At 36.6% G+C, this 17,188-nt stretch overlaps 1 pseudogene; it reads left to right on the plus strand.

Annotated features, from left to right (window-relative positions):
- Positions 1 to 9,941: 9,941 nt before the first annotated feature.
- On the plus strand, positions 9,942 to 11,456 carry LOC149257906 (uncharacterized; annotated as a pseudogene).
- Positions 11,457 to 17,188: the final 5,732 nt, after the last annotated feature.

Below are 17,188 nucleotides of genomic sequence, written 5' to 3' on the forward strand. Positions count from 1 at the left end.
AAATGAAATCCATAATTTAATTAATAAAAAACCATGTGTTGTTTACAAAACCATGGCTTGTTTGTTCTTTACCTTCCTCTGTAAATTCATTTTACCTAGTAAATTCCTTTTTTCCTTGTAAAATACCTGGATGGTTTTACAAAACTATGTGTTGATTTGTGGGATTGGAAGAGTATTTTCACTTTCCTTTTTTACTTTCACCTGCAACATGATTTTACACCTGCTTGTAAATGTAAAAACATTTTACATTTGAATTCCATTTCAAAAACTTAGCCTTATATCCCTGTATTATTTTCTCTCAAATATAGTTTTTCCTGTAGCAATGTAATTTACCGCTTTCTCATATCTATGATATTTCACTTAATTAACCCTAATTCTTGTAACATAAATTTGATAATTTTCCTGTCCACCATACCTTAGGATATAAAATATATAATGGAGAAACTTGAGGATAGGTGAAAATTGCAAGGAAATCTAGGGTGGGTGAACTCCAGTGGTAAGTGGTTTATCACGCATTTTGAAAATGGTAAATGGTTTTATTTGAAAGAACGCGACACAACCTGGTGGTTTCTGCATAGCAGGGAGTGGGTTGGGTAAAATTTATAGCATTTTTTGATTTTGATAAGTTAGAATAAGTTAGACAAAAAATGAAAATGTATTTATGAAATGTTAAGATAGGACATGGACAAAAAGAATATTGAATAAAAAATGTTAGGAAAATATTTTGATAAATATGTCCATATCAAATAAAATTTTAGGGTAGATGCCCTAAAAAATAAAGGAAAAATAAAATGTTAGGTTAGATAGAAAAGAAAAAGAAATAAACTTTGAAATTGTTGCAAATCTAAATGCCACGGTTTTGTTGTAAATTCAATTTGAAAAATAATAGTTGTGTGCAGTTTGTTTAGATGCCACATTATTTTATTTTATTTTCAATTATGCAGTTTCACCATAATTGGATTTGTTTTAAATTAATTTTCATAGGTAGAAAATAAATTGGCTCAACAGTTTAATCTGAGCCAATGGAAGAAATAAGGTATAGAGATAGATTGTTTATAAAAAGAAAGTATTGGGTTGCTAGTTCAAATGCACTCTCAAGGATAAGTAAAGATGTTAGGAATAGAAGGGTGGGTAGAAATGTGAAAGTTTGAATGGTTATTTCCTAAAGATCCATATCCCATCGCATCATTCATAAGTGAATAAACCGTTGGGTAGAAGAAATTGCGATGTGGATATGCCATATTGCTGTCAACTGTTGGATGACTGCTCATTCCTCACCATAGGATCATATCGCATCGCATCATTCATAACTGCATGAACCATTGGGTCGAGGAAAGTGCGATGTGTGATATGCTATCATTTCATTCATTAAATCACCTGAACCCATAGCCACCATGTCTGCCTATCATATCACAACCCCACCACTCATTCCCCGCTCATACATGTTAAACTCCCTCCACCTCACCTCTCATCCTGCACACTCCTCTACAATCACACAGCCCACACTCCCTTTCAGCCCTCATTCACTGTCTGAAGTTTCTTGGCGGGTGGGGGGGCCGAAATGGGTAGTCTTTAATACGCCCATATAAACCACGAAAGTGCCTTTCAGTCTTTTAGGACTAAAAATCCCAAAACCACAAACCGCTCATTCTTACCCCCCGAACGCGGTATCTTTCGTAGCTGTTACCACCACCCCACTTCACCTCCACACCACGCTCCACTTCATATCTCCCATCCAATCATCGACCGCCTATCCGTTGCCCATTCATTTCCACTCCTGCGCATTTATAACCAAATGTCCATTAATTAGCCTGTTGGTAATTAATGAACTTTCAAGCACTCAACGCCCACCTTCCACTCCATTTTTCTGTTTATAAGCACTCTACCATACATTTAGAAGGTTACATAGTTAACTATTGCGACCAAGAACAATCTTCAAGCTCCCCTGCTCAACAACTTAGCCACTATCGGACATTCTAGCAGCCATTTGTCCTGTTCGCAAGCACACCTTCCAGGTCCACTTGTCAATTACCTGTTTCCACTCTATTTACTCCTTTTCTTATATCATTTTGTCATTTACATTTCACAATTTCATTTGCCAAAATGCCTCCCAACGGAAAAGCAATTGTATAAGTGTCAAATCCTCTAATCCAACAACAGATTGATTTCCACCATACTCCACTAGTTGACAAGGATTGAAAAATCATTGAGACTTCTTATCAATTCGATTTGTTTGAAATTTATTGTTGGTGGGAAGAGCAGGTGATTGACCAGAGTGATGAAATTGGGCTTTGGGAATCCCAATTACCCCATTATATTTTTCCACGGATAAATAGAGCTCCAGACTTTGTGAGAAAATTCCATGAATCCTATGATCCTAGCCAGAGAGCCATTATCTCGCCTACTAGAGAAACCCTCTATCCTATTAACGTTGATTCAATTGAGAAAATGTTGCAAGCCCCTACCACTACACCAACTCATCCTTTTTCTCATGAAATCTTGATAGAAACGTATAACAAATTGGACTTCACCAAGAGATCCCAGACCTTGGAACTATTTTTAGCAATTGGTAGTCCTCTACTAAAGAGGAACCCACCTTATGATTCATCTATGTTTCCTGATAGAACTAGGAAAATCACTACTATCCTATCCTATTTGCTTGGTTATCACTCTGATCAGTCTGTCAATGAAGCCATCCTTGGTTTCTTATCCATGTTTTCTTCTGATTCCAAGCCTACTGTTATTTATGATTTTGGTCATTTCATAGCTGAAACCATACATGAGCAGTTTGTCAAATTCAACATTGAATAAGTATTCAAGTATGCTTCAGTACTTGTGTATCTATTTATATATTTTCAGGGGGGAATTTCACATTTTCTTTGCAGAGACTTGATGAAGAAGGATCACCACAATCAGTGATTTTTTGGACTTCAATGGGGATGAAGGAGAAAAAAGAATTCACATACAAGCAGTTCATAGAACTATTCATTCATCCAGCCCTCAGCCTTATGAACAACACTCCATTACCAAGGACTAGTGAAGAGATAGTCAAAGAGCTTTAGTTCATAGATCAAGCTGCAATAGGAGATTGGTATTGCTACCAAAACTATACAGAAATTAGGGTTTTTGGCTATGAGCTTCCACCCTACAAACTGCCAAAGTACCTTCCTGTTATAATCTTTTCACGGGAGTACTTGAGGCAAAGATTGAATGTAGATGAAGTGCATTTTGTAGCTTCCAAAAAGAAATCACAATTCAAGCTCAAAGCTAAAGTTGGTCCCTTCATCTTTACTAACAGGGCAGCAGGGGAGGAAGATGATAAGCTGCTAAAGGAAATGAAATTTCCCTTAGTTTCTCTTGGTCATATGACCCATTGGGATTCATCTCCAAACTCGTGGTGGAAAATAAGTACACACCATATCATCATAAAACAAGGGCTGAGATAGACCAGTTCAAAAATCAGTTGGAATGGATAGAGAATACCCTCGCGGAGGCTGAGGAGCAGGTAGTCTCTACATCAAATATGCAAACTCCAATTGCACAGGAAAAGGCATCCAAGAGAGGGAGGGAAGAACAATCTTCACCTGCAATAGAGGAAACAAGCCAAGGCTTCAAGGTATTTCACAGGAAAAAGAAACAAAGAGTCTCTATGAATGTTGATTCACAGTATGGTGAACAGTCTATACAATCTCCAACTCATTCCACCACTTCTCATGAAGAGCAGATAATCCAACATGTTGGAGGCATTCCAAAGAATAAAGAGGAAGACATCTTCCATGTCTTTAGTGAAATCAAAAGAAAGAATGAGGAATTGAAGTCAAATACTTACACCCAGTTCTAGAAGCATTCTTCTAGCTCTTAAGAAAGGCTTCTTTTAGTCCTTGACTCTGATAAAGGGAACATACAAATGGATTTCTTACAGGCCCAAGTTCCTCAGCCTAGGACTGCAGCACAATATCATAAACATACTTCTTTTGAGTTCAATGTCCAGGATGTGCATCCAATTGATCAAATTGAGATGCACAAACAAACTGGACAAATGATTGCTTCAACCTTGACAAACACTGCTATGAGTTTGTCAAAATTGCAGGTTACATTGGCCAACATTCAGTCACAATTAAGTTGGAGAAGGTCTCCTCGTTAGCAAAGGATACCAAGATCCAATCCCTGGAAAATCTAGTGCTAAGGATGGGATATGATCCATCAAACATAAATGCTATTGAGGAGCTCATTGAGAAAAAGAACACTGAAGTTGTAGCACTAAAGAAACCACTGAAACTGCCAGCATCTGAGGATCCCATGGCCAAGGAAATTGAGGACACAGAGAGTCAAAAGTCACACATGATGAAGCTCATCATAGAACAAAATTTGCAAATAAAACAAATGGAGGAGTAGATGGAGAAATTGGTTAATGAGAAGGAGGAAGCTATCAAGAACATCCAAACTTCAACAGATGCAGTTTCTCTTGCAGCAGTTCCCATAACCAGAGTTTCTACTACAGCCACTACATCAGCAACAGGTACAGCAAAAGGAGCTGAACAACTTACTGAAGTTGTTAAGAAGCTATCTATCCAGACAGGAGAAATCAATAGGTTGAAGGACGAACTCAAAGAATTACGGCTCTTAAAGTCTATACCAGACAATACACACACAACTGAAACAAACAGACTTAATGGCCAAGTGGAATTGTTGAAGAAAGAACTCACAGATTCCTTCATAGGAAACAAATTGGGTTTAGCAAAAGAAATTTTGTGGGAGGAAATCACAAAGGCAGTCAAGGAAATTTGGCCCTCCATTAAGATAATATTCAACCAAAAAGATCTCTTGGATAAAGCTCAGGAAACAGTGGAATCCATAAATAGGTAGTTGGAGGATATGCCAGAGACTACCTCTGATATAATCAAATTTCTAAATTCCAAGGATGATTATGAGCTTGAGGAGTTAAGGATAAGTGATAGAACTGCAACAATATTATAAGTAAAGAAGGTTATCACTAAAAGAAATCTCAACCTTCAGCTACAAGAAAAGTGCAGCAATGTTAATAACATGGTTCAGAGATTCTTCAACAAAATTGAACCTTTGATCAACAAAGGTTTACCTTCCATGATCGTTATTAATGATAAATTGATTCCAAATGAAGATTACGTCAAGAAGTTAACAAAAGTGGGCACCCATGCAGCTTCAATAGCTAATATCAAAGGATCAACAACACCAGCTCTCACAATAAAAACACTCAGGGATTCTTTCTTCATCATGGATCAAATCAAGCATATATTCTTTGTAAAACCCACTTTAACCAAATAGACTGAGATGGATGAAATATACAAGAGGGAAACAAATATTTCTATTCCAGATAAGAAATTCTGGGAAGAATTAACATATTTACTGGAATGAGGATAATGGAACAACATTCAGTTTTTGTGCAAATAGTCAGCCAACTCCAACCATTTTTCAACTTTTTCAGCATTAGTCATCAAACAATGTAGCACCAAAGTAGTGCTAGATCATTAGACAATTTTATTTTTGATTGTGTAAATAATCTATTTTTGTAAAAGAAGTTTAGGATATTTTTCGTACTACTGTTGTATAAATAACTCTCTTCATGAGTTATCATGGGTTGCACCCTTGAAGAAGCATTTCTAGACATCTGATGTAATTAATCTTTCTGGATCATTAATACGAAGAAAGGATTCTGAATTCTGTTTTGCACAGTTTGTGTTTCCTGTAAGTGTTTCTAGTGTCATTCATTATGTTTTTCTTCATATACTTGTGTCTTGCAAAGATAACTAGGTAGGAGTAATTGTATCTCAATCTATCCCTATAAGCTTTCTGAAGTGATAATATATAAAGAGAATGTATTAATGGACTATTTGTTTAATTAATTCCCTCAAAATCAATAAATCATTAGAATCTTTTGTAAGTGCATGTGTATTTTCTCAAACTTGTAAACATAGTTTAAAGGTTTTCATACTTATGATTATCTAGCCTTCTATTTGAAAACTGTGGCAATCATATTACTTTTTTGTTTTTGCTCATCATCTTAAAAGTGATTTCACTATGTAAATATTTATAGCAGCGCTCTGCTGAGATATTTAGAAGGGACATCAGTTCTATATCTGTTTCATCCATTGGTCTCCCAAATTAAAACAAAACCCCCAAAACATTTATCTTAGATGCTCTGGCATAATAGCTGACCATTATTATCTCAGAGGTACAACATCAAACTAGTGTCGTTTCTAGGGTCTCGAATTTCATTAAGTTTCCTTGGGGCAACGATATGTATTTTATTCCTTTAAGGTGATTAAAGGTCTAGAAAGGTTAAAATTCTTCACCTGGCGACTCCACTCTCCCAAACTGGCACCTTTTAAGCACACCAAATCTCGTTCAGAGGGTAACTTAGTTGATCCTCTGTCAAACCCTGAAAAATTTCTGAGAAAAGCCAGTTCTAAAAGGGGACATCAACCATCTTCTTCTTCCTCTTCAGTCTTGTAGTCTGAAGATTTACCATCATTTGATCCTTATAGTAATATTCCATCCAATCCAGATTACTCCCACATATCACCTAGGGTTGTTGAACTCTTAAACAGGAGGATTGATTTTAAATCAACATTCCTCATTCATTCATTTGAAACTCATCTAGAACCCTCACTACCACCAGGATCACCTAAAACTGAGTCTGACTTGGGTGTTAATTTACCAGAATACAAACCAATAGATTTCATATCCCCTACCACTTATTCATTTCCTCCCACTTTTGGACAACCTGAAGCTTCTACTTCTGAACAACCCAAAGAGACCTTCTCTGTGTATTCAAATCCACTCTTTGAAACAAAGGAGGGTAGTCATCCATAGGTCCAGAATTTAGTTCTTAAGACTCCTTTGAAATCATTCAGGAGATCCCCTCCTTCTTTACCTCCAACTAGTTCTTCACCCCTTCAATCACCTTCTTCTAACCCTTCTTCATCTTCTTCAACTTCTTCGTCCACACAAACACCTCATACACCACCTCCTACTATGGCTTTCCAACCTATTGTACAGGCTAGATATGCATCTTTAGTCTTACCTCCTAATCTCAATGCACTCCCAGCTGGATACTTGAAATACCTTCCCAGGTATAATGGAGAAACCGGTCCTTCTGTTGAAGACCATCTTCAAGCCTTTTTGGACTTTGCAGATAACATGAATATTGAGCAAGAAAATGTTTACATGAGGTTGTTTGTTCAATCACTTGAAGGAAATGTAAGAATTTGGTTTAGGCAGTTACCTGCAAACTCCATTAGAAATTGGGAAGAACTTACAAATATATTTAAAAACTAGTGGGGTGTGAAAAAGGAACCTCTTTACTTTCTCACTGAGTTTGATGAACTTAAAAGAAATTTTGGTGAACCTATATCAGACTTTATCAAAAGATTCAATAATATTTATCATAAAATGCCCCCTAATTGTAAACCCCCTGTAGCAGCAGCAAAGTCTATATTTTCTAAAGCCTTTGATGATGATTTTGTTATTATGCTGAGAGAGAGAACTTCAAGAACTCTTGAAGATATGCAAACAAATGTTATTGAGGTAGAAGCAAATAGGGCTGCTTCAACTTCTTTGAAAGCTAAAGAGGAAAAGGCCCAAAGAAAACTCAAATCGACACTAGAGGCTTCTAGTTCCTCTAAGACTAAAACTGAAGATTCCAAAATAGATGAAATAACTTCTCTTCTTAGAAATCTATCTAATAGAATTTCCAAGATTGAGACTCAACCTAGGACAACTCAAAAAATAGTTTCCAGACCCCAAAATCAAAATCAAGTTCAATATCAAAGAAATCCACAATTACGAATTATCAGAGACCTAGTAATGATCAACAGATTCCCACTCCTTCGTTGATAGATGATCAGCGACTCGATGATAATACTATGACCATCACTGAAGATATAAATAATATGGATACCTCCTTTGATCAAACAACCATTATTCCTCTTACACAACAAAATCATGTTCAAGAAGATCAAGAATCTTCACAGGTTTCTAAATACCATGCTTTCTCTGAATTTTTAATTGCAGAGTTGAACAAAAGATACGACCTTAGGCCTAGGTCTGGCCCTGGAAGACCTCCTAAGGAAACTCCAGTAATTTAACCTTGTGCCAAAACTGCCCAAACTCAAATGAATTTTTTTCGACCATTAGATTATTCAATTTATACTCCTCAAAATGACAAAAATGCATTGACTACATTTAATGTTGAAAAAGAGCTAGAAAGAGTTAAAATCCCAATTCCTCTTTCAGAACTTTCTAAAAACCCCGGGTATAAAAATTAGGTCTCCAAATGGATACAAAATACCTCGGTTGATGTTGAAGGTGATATCATCAGTCCACAAGATGAAAAACCAGCTGTTGTTTCTGGCCCAAGCTTAGATATGATAGATGAAATAGTGCCTCCTTTATATGTAACTCTTAATACAAATGATTCCATGTTGTATAATTGTATGCTTGATTCTGGAGCATCACATAATCTCATGCCAAAAACTATCATGGATCATTTGAAACTTGATATAACTAGATCCTATCATGACTTGTACACCTTTGATTCCAAAAGGGTGCCTTGCTTAGGATTGATTAAGGATTTAGTAGTCACCCTTGCCCAAATTCCAGTGAAAAGTGTAGTACTTGATATAGTTGTCACAGATATCCCTCCCAAATTTGGAATGCTCCTTTCTAGGTCTTGTTGTGCCAAATTAGGGGGAACTCTTCAGATGGATATGTCTTATGCTACTATTCCAGTTTATGGGGGAGAACAACTAAGATTATATAGGGAGGTGAGATTTGTGCACACTATTTGCAAAATAGACCAGCCAAGGAACCATCCCATTTATGCAATTGACCAAGATTTTGGTTGCTTTCAACTCTCTTCAAACCAAGTGCATGAAACTCAAGTTAAAATTGAAGATGTAATTGAAAGTCCAGTACCAAATCAAACTGATGTATGGAAGCTATTCTTTGATGGCTCCTGTACAAAAGATGGATCAAGAGCTGGAGTAGTTTTAATATCACCATAAAAAGAAAACATTACCCAATCATGTAAGCTCGACTTCGAAGTTACAAATAATGTGGTTGAATATGAAGCTTTCATTTTGGGATTGCAATTAGCCAAAAGCTTAAAGGTTCAAAACTTAAGTGTTTTTACTGATTCAAAATTTATTGTCAAACAAGTGAGAAATATTTGCTAGCCTAAACACCCTAGACTTAGGTCTTACCGAAATGAAGTATGGGATTCAGTTGAAAAATTCTTTGATGCTTTTAATTTGACTTATATTCCAAGAGATCAGAATATTCATGCATATGCCTTAGTTGTTTCTGCTAGTTCCTTTAAAATTCCTGATCAGACTAATTTACTCTACCAAATACAAGTCAAATATAGACCATCTATCCCAGACAATCTAAAACACTAGCAGATATTTGAAGATGATGAACACTTGAAATCTTTTCTGCAAGTTGTAGATCAATTTTATGTTCTACAAATTGATGAAGATAGATCCAAAATAAATGAAAATAGAAGTGAGAATGATACTTTAGATTTCAGTCCAAAAATTGCCGATCATGATATTATTCAATTATCTAACAATTTCATTCCCAAAGGCTTGATACCTTTAGAAAAATTGTTTGATCAAAATGATGTCCTTCGAAATCCTCAGTCCATTTCTTCGAAAGAAGACATAGAAGAAATTAAAATTGGAACAAACGATGATTTCAAAATCATCAAAATATGTGCATCTCTGGATCCTGAGATTAAAACTCAATATCTTAAGTTACTTCAAAATTATAAGGATGTTTTTGCTTGGACCTGTTAGACTAAGTCTCGTCAATCCTCTGTCAAAATCAAATTCACCAAGGAAACTTCATCAAATAAGGTTGGATAATCCAAACAGAGCATAAAATTGCAAGTCATTTCTACAATGGCTTTAATTGTAAGGAAAAATCATCCAGGGAATCCGTCTAATTTCAGATTATCATTTCTGCCTTTTACTGTTGGGAAGTCATGTGGAAAGATTCTGTTCCAAAGTCATGTAAATGGTTTTCATAAAGGGGAGTTCTATATCCAAGACTGGATAGCAACCTGCAGGCAGGGTTCATTGGATGGTTTGCAGAAAATTCAACCGCTATCTTGGCAGCTACACCAAATGAAGGGACGCTTGCGTTTGTGTTCTAAATCAATATTCTTTGAGCCTGATACCTTTTCAGTGCCAATCATCAGGTTCCCTATGAACAAAGTTAAAAGGGTTGAGGCGTTAACAGAAACACCCAGCTCATCTAACTTTGTGAATGGGAAATGGTTGGGGACACAAGAAGGTTTTGTTTTAGAGGCAGCTCTACATGTGAAAATGAAGGAGAATGGAATTGATGCTCCATATGTTTTTGAGAAACAAGATAGTATATGGTGGTTTGCCTTAGAATTTTCACCTGTAGAATAGTTTCTCAAATAGGCTAAATCCTTCATTTCAATAAATCTTCTTCCAAGCATAGAAAGAGACATGGTATTGTACAATACAAGAGCTCAAAAAGAAGCTCAAGCTCATTTTGATACTACCAGCTTAGTGGATTTAAATGAGAAGATTTCCCTTGATCTTCCTGCAGCACAGGTGATGCCTTAGATTTTGAGAGATTACAAAAGCAGGACTCCAGATTTGTCTGATCCTAAATGCTTTCGCGACCTCTCCAAGCCAATAGGAGCTCTTAATCCTGACCGACTTGCTATATTCAAGGATCGCTACTCGCAGATGATTGAAAGTGGTACCTCTGAGCCACCATTTTTGTATGGGACACATTATTCGACTCCTGGCTATGTGCTATATTGGCTTGTCCGTTCTGCCCCTACTCACATGCTTCGTTTGCAGAATGGATGCTTTGACACACCAGATCGACTTTTTGTTAGCATGGAAGAATCTTGGCAAAATGTCCTAAATAATACTGCTAACCTGAAGGAGCTTATTCCAGAATTTTTCAGTTTACCATATGATTTTCTTAGAATAAGGGATAACTTGAAATTTGGAACACGACAGAGAGGAGACATTGTCGGGGATGTAATATTGCCACCATGGGAAAATGATGCAGATGCTTTCATTATTAAACATAGAGAAGCTCTGGAATGTGAGCATGTTTCTCAACATCTGCATGAATGGATAGACCTCATTTCTGGTTATAAGCAGCATGGCATGGCTGCTTTGGTGACAGATAACTTATTTCACTTTCTATCATATGAGGGTACAGTTGATTTGGAGGAGATAGACGATCCCATCAAACGTGCTGGGCTTGAAGTTTAGATTCATGAATTTGCGCAAGTGCCACAACAAATTTTTGAGGAACCTCACCCCACACAGTTTCCTCATGAGAAAAATGTTGGAGCTACTTCATTTTCATCAATGCGTCAGCGGAGCAGGTGTTTTACGATGTGTCCTTGGAGGGTCAGATAGGCAATCTGCTACTGAAGGCGGAGGTTCCAAATTTGATCACGGTGGCAGCACATCACAAACTGGTCAAGAAAGCTCTGGTATAGCTATGAGCATGCCTCTAGAATCACAGTTTAGGTCAGCTGAAAAAGTTGATGCTATGAGAGAAGCAAATATGAACACTAATAGAAATGTTCGTGAAACCCAGTCTCTGTCCTCAGTTAATGTTGCAACAATAGGGGTTAATAGAAGGCTCGAGGACACTCATGGGTGTCAGAATTTTGATCACGGCACCAAAAGATTTAGGAATGATGAGAGAAACAAGCTTCTAGGATTTGAAAATACAATTGATTTTTCTTCATACAACCATAGCTCCGCCATGGGTGGAAGGTATTCACATGAGGATTTCACACCTCGATTTGGGAGTGCTGGCGTGTCTTTAACGTTGGGCCTGCGCCACAGTGGAGGTCAAGAGAAGTACAGCAATGGTCTTTATATATCTAGAGATGATGCAGCAGCAGATTCCAATCACCATTATAATATCCACGACAGTCATGATCAAGGCTATGGAAGTGGCTTTGATGCCCAAGACATGCAGTTCAGAAAGCACGTAGGAAGTCAGCTCTTGCATTGATTTAGTGGCTTAATTAGGAACTATAGAAACACTAAAGAGTTTCTTGCAGAAGATGACATCTTAATGCAGACATATAACGTCTCAAATTATGTGGAACGAGGTGAGAGTTTCAACCTTCAACTCCCCATCTCGCTCTGTACAAATTAACCCACGGAAACAGGAAACTTGGATTGATGGTGGGCTTGTTTTCTTCATCAGTCTTGCAAATCATGATGGATGAGATAGAAAATACACAGTTTTCGCTTCAGTTATTTTACAAGATATGTATGCGCTGATATTAGAGAAGATATTGCGCTATTTTTATTAAAGATTAGTTCTTATTCAAAGGCAGAGTAAAGTCAAACCCAGATTAAACGCAGATTATCAACCTGAGCAGAAAAATAGGGACAGATTGCTTATCCTAGTCTTCAGTTATGATTTGGAGGGTTCACACTACAGCTTCCGCCTTTGTATTGGTCACAGAAAATGTAGCGTTGTTCTTTAGGAACCGATGAGTGGCTTTTTACTATTTTTCATAATGTCAGTTGAAACAGTTCCATCTTTTCATGTATCGGTTTTCTCCTGAGCTTTTTATTGTATTAAAAAAATATTTTGTAAAAAAGGAGAGAGAGTTCTGAGCGCTGGTGGAGAAAAACAGAGCTTCATTGTACAGATTTTGACAGAGATTTTAATTAAAAAATGCAGCTCTGACCCCTGAGATTCCTGTGGTATGAGATTTAACATTTGTGTCCTCTTTTGTTTCATATGTAGCCTGTTATGTGTTCATGTCATTTCATATTCGTTTCCATTTGAACAAATGAAGTGTTAAGGTAGAATTCATAATTTCTATGCTCTGCCTTTAAGTTTGTTCATATTTAATGTTTTCTTCTGTTTGACAAGGATTCATCTTCTATGCCCTTGTCAGCTCCTCAGCAGTCTTGCCATTCCATTTAATCTCAATTTGATGTTAAACTTTCTTGCCTACCTTGCCTCAGGGGATAATCTGTGTTTTTTATTACATTTCTCTGTTCAAACTGTTCCTTTGCCCCATGCAGCCCAGAAAAACCCCATCATTTTATTAAAAACCCCTTTTTATCAATTTACTAGCCTAAAATCAGTTTCTTTTAAAGTCATCTCAGCCCCTTTTAGAAAAAAATTTGCTGAGATAGACTGGAGAGAGCCCTCTCCTATCCTCGTAGGGCTAGCTACGAGGCTAAGTGGTTTGATGTTGCCTTGGATTTTGCCTTCCTCAGCCTGGGGCCAAATTCGAGCGCTAACAGGACCTATGCTGATCTAAAAACTTATGACACTTCATTAATATAGCATAAGATCCCTTTGAAACTAGAGGCAGTACCTTATCAACAAAAACTTAGGAGGATTAATCCAACCCTTTTACCAACTACAGAAAAGGAAATTAAGAAAATGCCAGATGCCCAGATCATTCTCCCTCTTAGATATTCTAATTAGGTTGCAAATTTAGTTCCTGTCAGGAAAAAGAATGGAGAAATTAGACTTTGTGTGGACTTTAGAAATTTGAACAAAGAATCATTGAAAGTTAATTACCCTTTGCCTAAAATGGATCAGTTACTTCAAATGATTTCAGGAGCACAAATACTTTCTATGCTTGATGGTTTTTCAGGTTATAATAAGGTGAATGTTGATCCAACAGACAGGGAAAAGACAACCTTCACTACACCCTGGGGTACATTTATGTACGCTAGAGCAACATTTCAGAGAGCTGTGGATGTAGCTTTCATGGGTCAGGTAAACAAATTTGTGGTTATTTATCTTGATGACATTACTGTTTTTTCTAAATCTGATCAGAAACATATAAAGCACTTGATCAAGGTTTTTGACAGGTGTAGGAAATTTGGGATATCATTGAACCCTAAAAAGTCTTTGTTGCTATCAAAGAAGGAAAACTATTAGGCGATATAATCTCAAAGGAAGGAGTGGTAATTGATCCCAAGCGTGTGTCTTCCATTGAAACATTGACCTTACCTAGAGACAAGAAAGAAATTCAAGATTTTCTGGGTAAGATTAATTTTTTAAGGAGATTCATCCCGAATTATGCAGAGATTGTAAAAGATATAACTAACATGCTCCGAAAGGACCATGAAGTTAAATGGATTGACTCTTCTAGGCATGCATTTGATCAGATCAAGAAAGCTATTTCCGAAGCTCCCACCTTGACTAGCCCTGATTATACTAAACCATTGAGTATCTTTTCTTTTGCCTCAGAAACAACGCTTGTTTTTGTTCTATTACAAAAGAATGAAGATTCCCGTGACCATCCCATAGCCTTTTTCAGTAAGGTTATGGGAGATGTCGAGCTTAAGTATGACATAATCAATAAGCAAGCATGTGCCCTCATTCAAGCCCTGAAATATTTCAGGATGTATGTCCTACATTCACCCATTATTGTTTATGTTCCTAATGGTGTTGTACAAATCATTTTAACCCAACCTGAAACTGATGGGAAAAGAGGTAGGTGGATCACTCAAATACTTGAGTTTGATCTAACTATCAAAACTACAAAGCTAGTAAAAGGCCAGGGATTAGCCAAGCTTCTAGCAGAATCCAATTGCAAAGTGCTTGGAATCAATTCTACTTTCGAAGTACAAGGGAAGAATCCACAAGAACCTTTTTTCCTTGCACAAGGGAAGAATCCACAAGAACCTTATGCCCTTGCATAAGGGGAGAATCCACAAGAACCTTCTCTTCAACCTGAAGAAAAGAATCCATAAGAACCTTTACCTTCAGATCAGATTATCCCTTTACATATTGATGACAAATTTCTATTGTCAGATTGGTATCAAGACATTGTAAATTTTCTGCTCCATTTTGAATGCCCAACATCATTCTCCAAAGCCCAGTGTAAAACTCTTAAATTGAAAGTAGTCAAGTACTGCATCATAAATGCAAATTTGTACTAGAAAGATCCACTGAATATTTTGTTATTATGTTTAACAGAATCAGAAACTGAAGGAATCATTGATCAGTTTCATACAGGATTTTGAGGAGGACATTATGCTTGGAGAGCAACAACATACAAGATTTTAAGAGGAGGATTTTATTGGCCAACATTGTTCTTGCAAGTAGGGGAAAAAGTCGGAGGTTGTGTTCCTTGTCAGATGTGTGATGGTAAGAAGAAACTAGCATCTCTTCCACTAGTACCATCAATAATCTCAGTACCTTTCCTTCAATGGGGATTAGATTTTGTTGGAGAAATCCATCTCACTTCAAGTAACCAGCACAGATGGATCCTCACAGCAACAGACTACTTCACTAAATGCGTAGAAGAAATTCCGATAAGAAATGCTACCGATTCAATAGTAATTAAATTCATTGAAGAAAATATCTTATCTAGGTTTGGTTGCCCAAATCAAATTATCACAGATTAAGTAGCAACATTCTCTAGTGTTAAAATGATTGAGTTTTGCTAGAAATATCAGATTTTGTTACATCATTCAACTCCATACTACCCTCAAGGTAATGGCCTCGCAGAATCCTCAAATAAAAGTCTAGTGAAGGTAATCAAAAAGACCCTAGAAGATCATAAAAAGAGCTGGGACTCTCATTTAATTTATACAGTATGGGCAAATAGAATAACTCCAAAAAGATCTACTAGGAAATCTCCTTTTCAGTTATTCTATGGGAAATATGCAATTTTTCCCACCAATTTGGCTTTCCCAATTTTAAAATTATCGCAAGACTCAACAGATGAACCTGATGATTTTTCAAGAAGGATAAATCAGATTATTGAACTAAATGAAAACAGAGATGAAGTTCAATACAAATTGGAGAAATATCAAAATAAGATGAAAATCATGTTTGACAAAAGAGCCAGGGAAAGAGACTTCAGGGAAGGTGACCTAGTTCTAAGATGGGACTCCAGGAGAGAGGAAAAGGGAAAGCATGATAAGTTTGACAACATATGGTTTGGTCCTTTAGCAATTGCTGAAGTAAAGGGTAACAACACTTTTGTGCTATAAAATCTTGAGGGACTGTATTCCAATTACCCTGTAAATGGAAGGTTTCACAAACATTTTATTCAATACTGAGAAGTTGGGAATACATTTCATTGTAAATACTCTGGTTTCTTTTACTTTTAAAGCTGTTAGTAAGATTTTTACAGCAAAGGAATCCATAGCCCGAGGAGAAGGCACATGGATTTGCAGGTTCTCTGCATTCTATAGGAGAAATCAGTCCCCAATTGGAGCCAATGTTGTAGCATTTTTTGGTTTTGATAAGTTAGAATAAATTAGACAAAAAATGAAAATGTATTTACAAAATGTTAAGATATGATATGGACAAAAATAATATTGAATAAAAAATGTTAGGAAACTATTTTGATAAATACGTCCATACCAAATAAAATGTTAGGGTAGATTCCCTAAAAAATAAAGGCAAAATAAAATGTTAGGTTAGACAAAAAAGAAAAATAAATAGACTCTTAAAGTGTTGTGAATCTAAATGCCACTGCTTTGTTCTAAATTCAGTTTGAAAAATAATAGTTGTGTGTAGTTTGTTTAGATGCCACATAATTTTTATTTTTTTTCAATTATACAGTTGCATCATAATTGGATTTGTTTTAAATTAATTTTCATAGGTGGAAAATAAATTGGCTCAACAGTTTAATCTGAGCCAATGGAAGAAATAAGGTATAGAGATAGATTGTTTATAAAAAGAAAATATTGGGTTGCTAGTTCAAATGCACTCTGGAAGGATAAGTAAAGCTGTTAGGAATAGAAGGGTAGGTAGAAATGTGAAAGTTTGAATGGTTATTTCCTAAAGATCCATATCACATCACATCATTCATAAGTGAATAAACCATTGGGCAGAAGAAAGTGTGATGTGCGATATACGATATCACTATCAACCATTGGATGACTGCTCTTTCCTCGTTGTAGGATCATATCACATAGCATCATTCATAACTGCATGAACCATTGGGCAAAGGAAAGTGCAATGCGTGATATTCTATCATTTCATATCATATCGTGACCCCACCATTCATTCCCCACTCATACACGTTAAACTCCCTCCACCTCACCTCTCATCCTGCACACTCCTCTACAATCACATGACCCACAGTCCCTTTCGGCCCTCATTCACCGACCGAAGTTTATCAGTCGGGGGG

This window comes from Pinus tabuliformis, chromosome 6, assembly GCF_031772625.1.
Source record: "Pinus tabuliformis cultivar Carrire ecotype Pingquan chromosome 6, CPIR1, whole genome shotgun sequence".
Lineage (NCBI taxonomy): Eukaryota > Viridiplantae > Streptophyta > Pinopsida > Pinales > Pinaceae > Pinus > Pinus tabuliformis.